Source organism: Arachis ipaensis, chromosome B2 (genome assembly GCF_059453495.1).
Source record: "Arachis ipaensis isolate K30076 ecotype BB chromosome B2, ASM5945349v1, whole genome shotgun sequence".
Classification (NCBI taxonomy): Eukaryota; Viridiplantae; Streptophyta; class Magnoliopsida; order Fabales; family Fabaceae; genus Arachis; species Arachis ipaensis.
Window position 1 is genome coordinate 99905411 of NC_142437.1, and position 9970 is coordinate 99915380.

The 9970-nt window shown below is 41.3% G+C and overlaps 1 non-coding gene across 1 annotated transcript; it reads left to right on the plus strand.

Annotated features, from left to right (window-relative positions):
* Positions 1-9023: 9023 nt before the first annotated feature.
* On the plus strand, positions 9024-9131 carry LOC148574998 (small nucleolar RNA R71). Its single transcript, XR_015905569.1, has one exon. It is a non-coding gene; the product is annotated as a small nucleolar RNA R71 (small nucleolar RNA).
* Positions 9132-9970: the final 839 nt, after the last annotated feature.

Sequence of the window (9970 nt, forward strand, 5' to 3'; positions counted from 1 at the left end):
TTGGGCATCACTATTGTCAATGGCTACTTCCCGTCCTCTCAGTGAAAATGTTCCAAATGCGCTGTCACCGCACGACCAATCATCTGTTGGTTCTCGATCATGTTGGAATAGGATCCATTGATCCTTTTGCGTCTGTCACACGCCCAACAATCGCGAGTTTGAAGCTCGTCATAGTCATCCCTTCCCAGATCCTACTCGGAATACCACAGATAAGGTTTAGACTTTCCGGATCTCAAGAATGACCGCCAATACTTCTAGCCTATACCATGAAGGTTCCAATCTTATATTAGAAACCCAAGAGATACGCATTCAAGCCATTGCTAGTAGAACAGAGGTGGTTGTTAGGCACATATTCATAGGTGAGAATGATGATGAGTGTCACGGATCATCACATTCATCAAGTTGAAGAACGAATGAATATCTTAGAGAAGAAGCAGGCGTGAATTGAATAGAAGAACAATAGTAATTGTATTAATTCATGAAGAACAGCAGAGCTCCACACCTTAATCTATGGTGTGTAGAAACTCCACCGTTGAGAATACATAAGAACAAAAGGTCTAGGCATGGCCGTGAGGCCAGCCCCCAAATGTGAAAAGGTCTATGAAAGTATGAGCAAAAGATGAAAATACAATAGCAAAAGGTCCTATTTATAGAGAACTAGTAGCCTAGAGTTTACAGAAATGAGTAATTGATGCAGAAATCCACTTCCGGGCCCACTTGGTGTGTGCTTGGGCTGAGCATTGAAGCTTTCATGTGTAGAGAACTAGAGACTTTTCTTAGAGTTAAACGCCAGCTTTTGTGCCAGTTTGGGCGTTTAACTCCAGTTTTTATGCCAGTTCTGGCGTTTTGACGCCAGAATTTTTATGCTGACTTGGAACGCCGATTTGAGCCATCAAATCTTGGGAAAAGTATGGACTATCAAATATTGCTGGAAAGCCCAGGATGTCTACTTTCCAACGCAATTGAGAGCGTGCCAATTAAACTTCTGTAGCTCCAGAAAATCCACTTTGAGTGCAAGGAGGTCAGAATCCAACAACATCTGCAGTCCTTTTTCAGCCTCTGAATCAGATTTTTGCTCAGGTCCCTCAATTTCAGCTTGAAAATACCTAAAATTACAGATAAACACACAAACTCATAATAAAGTCCAGAAATATGATTTTTAAATAAAAACTAATAAAAATATAATAAAAACTAACTAAAATATACTAAAAACATACTAAAAATAATGCCAAAAAGCGTATAAATTATCCACACATCAAGTCACAAAAACAACAGAAAAAGCAAAAACAGAATAAAAAATAGCATTAAAAATAGCATACCCTGGATGAGGAGCTTACTAGCATTTAAACGCCAGTAAGGGTTGCAGAATGGGCATTAAACGCCCAGTCTAGCACCATTTTGGGCGTTTAATGCCAAAAAAGGGCACCAGACTGGCGTTTAACGCCAGAAAAGGGCAACAAGCTAGCGTTTAACGCCAGAAAGGGAAGAAAAGCTGGCGTTAAACGCCAGAAATGGGCAGCAACCTGGCGTTTAACGCCAGGATTGACACTCCAAGGGGCGTTTACACGCCAAATTAGTGCAGAGATGAGAAAGTCTTGACACCTCAAGATCTGTGGACCCATAGGATCCCCACCTACCTCAACTCTCTCTCTCTCTCTTCTTCACACCAATCACCTCCTCATATTTCATATTCAATTCCTTTCCCTCCCAAACCCAACCCCTAAAACTCGAACCCTAACCCTCTCTCCACTCCTATATAAACCCCTCATCCCTCCTTCCTTTTCACACATCACAAACACTACTTCTCCCCCTTGGTGGAACCACTAAACCCCCTCCATCTCCTCTATTTCTTCTTCTTCTACTCTCTTCTTTCTTCTTTTACTCGAGAACGATCAAACCTTTTAAGTTTGATGTGGTAAAAGCGTCACTTTTTATTTTTCCATAACCATTTATGGCACCTAAGGCCAGAGAAACCTCTAAAAAGAGGAAAGGGAAGGCAAAAGCTTCCACCTCTGAGTCATGGGAGATGGAGAGATTCATCTCAAAGGTGCATCAAGACTACTTCTATGAAGTTGTGGCAAAGAAAAAGGTGATCCCCGAGGTTCCCTTTAAGCTCAAAAAGAGTGAATGTCCGGAGATCCGACATGAGATTCGAAGAAGAGGTTGGGAAATTCTCACTAACCCCATTCAACAAGTCGGGATCTTAATGGTTCAAGGGTTCTATGCTAATGCATGGATCACCAAAAACCATGATCAAAGTGTGAACCCGGACCCAAAGAATTGGCTTACAATGGTCCGGGGAAAATACTTAGATTTCAGTCCAGAAAATGTAAGATTGGCATTCAACTTGCCAATGATGCAAGAAGATGCATGCCCCTACACTAGAAGGGTCAACTTTGATCAAAGGTTGGACCAAGTCCTTATGGACATTTTTTTGGAGGGCGCTCAATGCTAACTAAAATATACTAAAAACATACTAAAAACAATGCCAAAAAGCGTATAAATTATCCGCTCATTGGCATGCGAAATCATGATCTTCAACAATGGCGCCAATGGCTTGGTGCTCTCAAACGTGAATCACACTTTGTCACAATTCCGCACAACTAACCAGCAACTGCACTGGGTCATCCAACTAATAAACCTTACATGAGTAAGGGTCGATCCCACGGAGATTGTCGGCTTGAAGCAAGCTATGGTCACCTTGTAAATCTCAGTCAGGCGGATTCAGATAGTTATGGAGATTTGATAATTAAAACATAATTTAAATATAAAATAGGATAGAGATACTTATGTAATTCATTGGTGAGAATTTCAGATAAGCGTATCGAGATGCCTTTCGTTCTTCTGAACCTCTGCTTTCCTGTTGTCTTCATCCAATTATTCCTACTCCTTTCCTTGGCAAGCTTTATGTAGGGCATCACCGTTGTCAATGGCTACATCCCATCCTCTCTGTGAAAATGGTCCAATGCGCTGTCACTGCATGGCTAATCATCTGTCGGTTCTCGATCATACTGGAATAGGATTTACTATCCTTTTACGTCTGTCACTACGCCTAACACTCGCGAGTTTGAAGCTCGTCACAGCCATCCCTTCCCAGATCCTACTCGGAATACCACAGACAAGGTTTAGACTTTCCAAATATCAAGAATGGCCGTCCATGGGTTCTAACTTATACCACGAAGATTCTAATATCTCGGACTCGGTCCCCTATATTAGATATCCAAGAGATACTCATTCTAGCTTGTTTGCATGTAGAACGGAAGTGTTTGTCAGGCACGCGTTCATAGGTGAGAATGATGATGAGCGTCATATAATCATCACATTCATCATGTTCTTGGGTGCGAATGGATATCTTAGAGAAGGAATAAGCTTGAATTGAATAGAAAAACAGTAGTACTTTGTATTAATTCATGAGGAACAGCAGAGCTCCACACCTTAATCTATGGAGTGTAGAAACTCTACCGTGGAAAATACATAAGTGATAAGGTCCAGGCATGGCCGAATGGCCAGCCCCCTAAATGTGATCAAAGGATTAAAAGATAATCCAAAGATGTAAATACAATAGTAAAAAGTCCTATTTATGCTAAACTAGTTACTAGGGTTTACAGAAATGAGTAAATGGTGCAGAAATCCACTTCTAGGGCCCACTTGGTGTGTGCTTGGGCTGAGCATTGAGCTTTACACGTGTAGAGGTTTCTCTTGGAATTGAACGCCAGTTTGTAACCTGTTTCTGGCGTTTAACTCTACTTTGCAACCTATTTCTGGCGTTTAACTCCAGAATGTAGCATGGAACTGGCGTTGAACACCAGTTTGCGTCGTATAAACTCGGACAAAGTATGGACTATTATATATTGCTGGAAAGCCCTGGATGTCTACTTTCGAACGCAATTGAGACCGCGCCTTTTGGAGTTCTGTAACTCCAGAAAATCCACTTTAAGTGCAGAGAGGTCAGAATCCAGCAACATCTGCAGTCCTTCTTCTATCTCTGAATCTGATTTTTGCTCAAGTCCCTCAATTTCAGCCAGAAAATATCTGAAATCACAGAAAAATACACAAAATCATAGTAAAGTCCAGAAATGTAATTTTTATTTAAAAACTAATAAAAATATACTAAAAACTAACTAAATTATACTGAAAACTATGTAAAAACAATGCCAAAAAGCGTATAAATTATCCGCTCATCACTCATCACAACACCAAACTTAAATTGTTGCTTGTCCCCAAGCAACTGAAAATAAAATATGATAAAAAGAAGAGAATATAGTATAAATTCCAAAATATCAATGAAACTTAGCTCCAATCAGATGAGCGGGACTTGTAGCTTTTTACCTCTTGAATAGTTTTGGCATCTCGCTTTATCCATTGAGGTTCAGAATGATTGGCATCTATATGAACTTAGAATTCATATAGTGTTATTGATTCTCCTAGTTCAATATGTTGATTCTTGAACACAGCTACTTTATGAGTCTTGGCCGTGGCCCTAAGTACTTTGTTTTCCAGTATTACCACCGGATACATAAATGCCACAGACACATAACTGGGTGAACCTTTTTAGATTGTGACTCAGCTTTGCTAAAGTCCCCAATTAGAGGTGTCCAGGGTTCTTAAGCACACTCTTTTTTTTTTTTTTGCTTTGGACCTTGACCTTAACCGCTCAGTCTCAAGTTTTCACTTGACACCTTCACGCCACAAGCACATGGTTAGGGACAGCTTGGTTTAGCCGCTTAGGCCAGGATTTTATTCCTTTAGGCCCTCCTATCCACTAATGCTCAAAGCCTTGGATCCTTTTTATTACCCTTGCCTTTTGGTTTTAAGGGCTATTGGCTTTTTGCTCTTGCCATTTGGTTTAAAGAGCTTTTGGCTTTTTCTGCTTGCTTTTTCTTTTTCTTTCTTTTTTTTCGCTATTTTTTTCTGCAAGCTTTTGTTTTCACTGCTTTTTCTTACTTCAAGAATCATTTTTATGATTTTTCAGATTATCAAATAACATTTCTCCTTTTTCCTTATTCTTCAAGAGCCAACATATTTAACATTCATAAACATCAACTTCAAAACACATATGCACTGTTCAAGCATTCATTCAGAAAACAAAAAGTATTGCCACCACATCAAAATAATTAAACTAGTTTCAAGGATGAATTCAAAACCATGTAGTTCTTGTTTTTTTGTTTTTAGAACAGTTTTCATTTAAGAGAGGTGATGGATTCATATTCATAACTTTAAGGCATAGACACTTAGACACTAATGATCATATAGTAAAGACACAAACATAATTAAACATGAAGCATGGAAACCGAAAACAGAAAATAAATAGACAAGGAGATTAAGGAATGAGTCCACCTTAGTGAGGGTGGCGTCTTCCTCTTCTTGAAGAACCAATGGTGCTTTTGAGCTCCTCTATGTCTCTTCCTTGTCTTTGTTGCTCCTCCCTCATAGCTCTTTGATCTTCTCTAATTTCATGGAGGATGATGGAATGCTCTTGGTGCTCCACCCTTAGTTGTCCCATATTGGAACTTAATTCTCCTAGGGAGGTGTTGATTTTCTCCCAATAGTTTTGTGCAGGAAAATGCATCCCCTGAGGCATCTCAGGGATTTCATGGTGAGGAATTTCCTCATACTCTTGTTGAGGTCCATGATCTCTTGTTTGCTCCATCCTTTTCTTAGTGATGGGCTTATCCTCTTCAATGAAGATGTCTCCCTCTATGTCAATTCCAGTCGAATTACAAAGGTGGCATATAAGGTGAGGAAAGGCTAACCTTGCCCAAGTGGAGGACTTGTCAGCCACCTTGTAAAGTTCTTGAGGTATAATCTCATGAACTTCCACCTCCTCTCCAATCATGATACTATGGATCATGATGGCCCGGTCTATAGTAACTTCAAACCGGTTACTAGTAGGAATGATTGAGTGTTGAATTAACTCTAGCCATCCCCTAGCCACTGGTTTGAGGTCATGTCTTAGTTGAACCGGCTTGTCTCTTGAGTCAATTTTCCATTGAGCTCCATCCTCACATATGTCTATGAGGACTTGGTCCAACCTTTGATCAAAGTTGACCCTTCTTGTGTAGGGGCGTGCGTTCTCTTCCATCATTGGCAAGTTGAACGCCAGCCTTACATTTTCCGGACTGAAATCTAAGTATTTCTCCCGAACCATGGTAAGCCAATGCTTTGGATTCGGGTTCACACTTTGATCATGGTTCCTAGTGATCCATGGGTTTGCATAGAACTCTTGAACCATTAGGATCCCGACTTGTTGAATGGGGGTTGGTGAGAACTTCCCAACCTCTTCTTTGGATCTCAAGTCGGATCTCCGGATACTCATTCTTTTTGAGCTTGAAAGGAACCTCAGGGATCACTTTTTTCTTAGCCACAACTTCATAAAAGTGGTCTTGATGGACCTTTGAGATGAATCTTTCCATCTCCCATGGCTCAGAGGTGGAAGCAATTGCCTTCCCTTTCCTCTTTCTTGAGGTTTCTCTAGCCTTAGGTGCCATTGATGGTTATGGAAAACAAAAAGCAATGCTTTTTACCACACCAAACTTAAAATGTTTGCTTGTCCCCGAGCAAAAGAAGAAAGAAAGAAGAAGGAGAAGAAGAGAAATGGAGGAGAGGGAGAGAGAGGTTGTTTCAGCCAAGGGGGAGAAGAGAGGTTTGTGTTGTGTGAAAATGAACAAAGAATGAGTGGTTTATATAGGAGTGAGGGGAGGGTTAAGGTTCGGCCATTAGGGTTGGGTTTGGGAGGGAAAATAGTTTGAATTTTGAAGGTAGGTGGGGTTTTTGGGGAAGAGAGGATGGATGTGAGTGGTGAAGAGGTGATGGAGAAGAGTGATTGAGTTTATTGGTGAAGGGTATTTAGGGAAGAAAGTTATGAAAAGGTGTGAAGAGGAGAGAAGAAAAAGTGGGGATCCTGTGGGGTCAAGGACTTAACATTCTTGCCCCAATTAGGCGTGTAAAACGCCCTTGCTGTGCAATCCTGGCGTTTAACGCCAGACTGCTGCCTGTTTCTGGCGTTAAACGCCCAAATGTAGCTTGTTTCTGGCATTTAACGCCAGGTAGATGCTTGGTTCTAGCGTTAAACGCCAGCTTGGTGCTTGTTTCTGGCGTTAAACGCCAGACAGATGCTTGTTTCTGGCGTTTAACGCCAGCATGCCTCTCCTCCACGGTGTGCTGTTTTTAATGCTGTTTTTCATTCTGCATTTTTTTTAGTAGTTTTTGTGACTCCACATGATCATCAACCTAATAAAACATGAAATAACAAAGAGAAAATAAAATAGATATAATTAAATAACATTGGGTTGCTTCCCAACAACTGCTTCTTTAATGTCAATAGCTTGACAGTGAGCTCTCATGGAGCCTCACAGATAATCAGAGCAAGGTTGGAACCTCCCAACACCAAACTTAGAGTTTGAATGTGGGGGTTCAACACCAAACTTAGTGTTTGGTTGTGGCCTCCCAACACCAAACTTAGAGTTTGACTGTGGGGGCTTTGGTTGACTCTGCAGTGAGAGAAGCTCTTCATCCTTCCTCTCCATGGTTATAGAAGGAGATCCTTGAGTTTTAAACACAAGGTTGTCCTCATTCAGTTGAAGGACCAACTCTCCTCTGTCCACATCAATCACAGCTCTTGCTGTGGCTAGGAAGGGTCTTCCAAGGATGATGGATTCATCCTCTTCCTTCCCAGTGTCTAGGATTATGAAATCAGCAGGGATGTAAAGGCCTTCAACCTTTACTAACACGTCCTCTACTTGTTCATAAGCCTGTTTTCTTGAGTTGTCTGCCATCTCTAATGAGATTCTGATAGCTTGCACCTCAAAGATTACAAATTTCTCCATTACAGAGAGTGGCATGAGGTTTATCCCTGACCCAAGGTCACATAGAGCCTTCTCAAAGGTTATGGTGTCTATGGTACAAGGTATTAAGAACTTTCCAGGATCCTGTTTCTTCTGAGGCAATGTCAGTTGATCCAGATCACTCAGTTCATTGATGAGCAAGGAAGGTTCATCTTCCCAAGTCTTATTACCAAATAACTTGGCATTCAGCTTCATGATTGCACCATTGTGCTTGGCAACTTGCTCTTCAGTAACATCCTCATTCTCTTCAGAAGAAGAATACTCATCAGAGCTTATGAAGGGCAGAAGGAGGTTCAATGGAATCTCTATGGTCTCCAGATGAGCCTCAGATTCCTTTAGGTCCTCATTGAGGAACTCCTTATTGATCACTGAGCGTCCCAGGAGGTCTTCCTCACTGGGATTCACGTTCTCTCCCTCCCTTGTAGGTTTGGCCATGATGGTTAAATCAATGGCCTTGCACTCTCTTTTTGGATTCTCTTCTGTATTGCTTGGGAGAGTACTAGGAGGAGTTTCAGTGACTCTTTTACTCAGCTGGCCCACTTGTACCTCCAAATTCCTAATGGAGGACCGTGTTTCATTCATGAAACTTACAGTGGCCTTAGATAGATCAGAGACTATATTTGCTAAGCTAGATGGATTCTGCTCAGAACTCTCTGTCTATTGCTGAGTGGATGATGGAAAAGGCTTGCTATTGCTAAACCTGTTTCTTCCACCATTATTAAAGCCTTGTTGAGGCTTTTGTTGATCTTTCCATGAGAAATTTGGATGATTTCTCCATGAGGGATTATAGGTGTTTCCATAGGGTTCACCCATGTAATTCACCTCTGCTATTACAGGGTTCTCAGGATCATAAGCTTTTTCTTCAGAAGATGCCTCTTGAGTACTGTTGGATGCATCTTGCATTTCATTCAGACTTTGAGAAATCATATTGACTTGCTGAGTCAATATGGCATTCAGAGTATCAATTTCAAGAACTCCCTTCCTCTGAGGCGTCCCAGTACTCACAGGATTCCTATCAGAAGTGTACATGAACTGATTATTTGCAACCATGTCAATGAGTTCTTGAGCTTCTGCAGGCGTTTTCTTTAGGCGAATGGATCCACCTGCAGAATGGTCCAGTGACATCTTTGATAGCTCAGACAGAACATCATAGAATATACCCAGGATGGTCCATTCTGAAAGCATGTCAGAAGGACACTTTTTGGTCAATTCCTTGTATCTCTCCCAAGCTTCATAGAGGGACTCACCTTCCTTTTGTTTGAAGGTTTGAACATCCATTCTAAGCTTGCTAAGCTTTTGAGGAGGAAAGAACTTGGCTAATGGTGCACGAATTGTGAAGCACACTTTCCACAACGCGTACCACTAACCAGCAAGTGCACTGGGTCGTCCAAGTAATACCTTACGTGAGTAAGGGTCGAATCCCACGGAGATTGTTGGTTTGAAGCAATCTATGGTTATCTTGTAAATCTTAGTCAGGAAGTCAATTATGTTTATCAATTGAATTGTGAGTAACCAGTAGAGCATAAATTAAAAGTTACTTGTTGTGCAGTAATGGAGAATATGTTGGAGTTTTGGAGATGCTTTGTCTTCTGAATCTCTGCTTTCCTCTGTCTTCTTGTTCACGCACGCACGTCCCCCTATGGCAAGCTGTGTGTTGGTGGATCACCGTTGTCAATGGCTACCTTCCATCCTTCCAGTGAAAACTACGCTCACGCGCTCTGTCACAGCACGGCTAATCACCGGTTGGTTCTCGATCCGGTTGGAATAGGATTTACTATCCTTTTGCGTCTGTCACTAACGCCCAGCCTTCAAGAGTTTGAATCTCGTCACAGTCATTCAATCCTTGAATCCTACTCGGAATATCACAGACAAGGTTTAGACTTTCCGGATTCTCATGAATGCTGCCATCAGTTCTAGCTTATACCACAGAGATTCTGATTAAGGAATCTAAGAGATACTCATTCAATCGTATATAGAACGGAGGTGGTTTTCAGGCACACGTTCATGATTTGAGGAAGGTGATGAGTGTCACAGCTCATCACCTCCATCACAGTTAGGCGCGAATGAACATCTTAGATAGGAACAAGCGTGTTTGAATGGAAAACAGAAATACTTGCATTAATTCA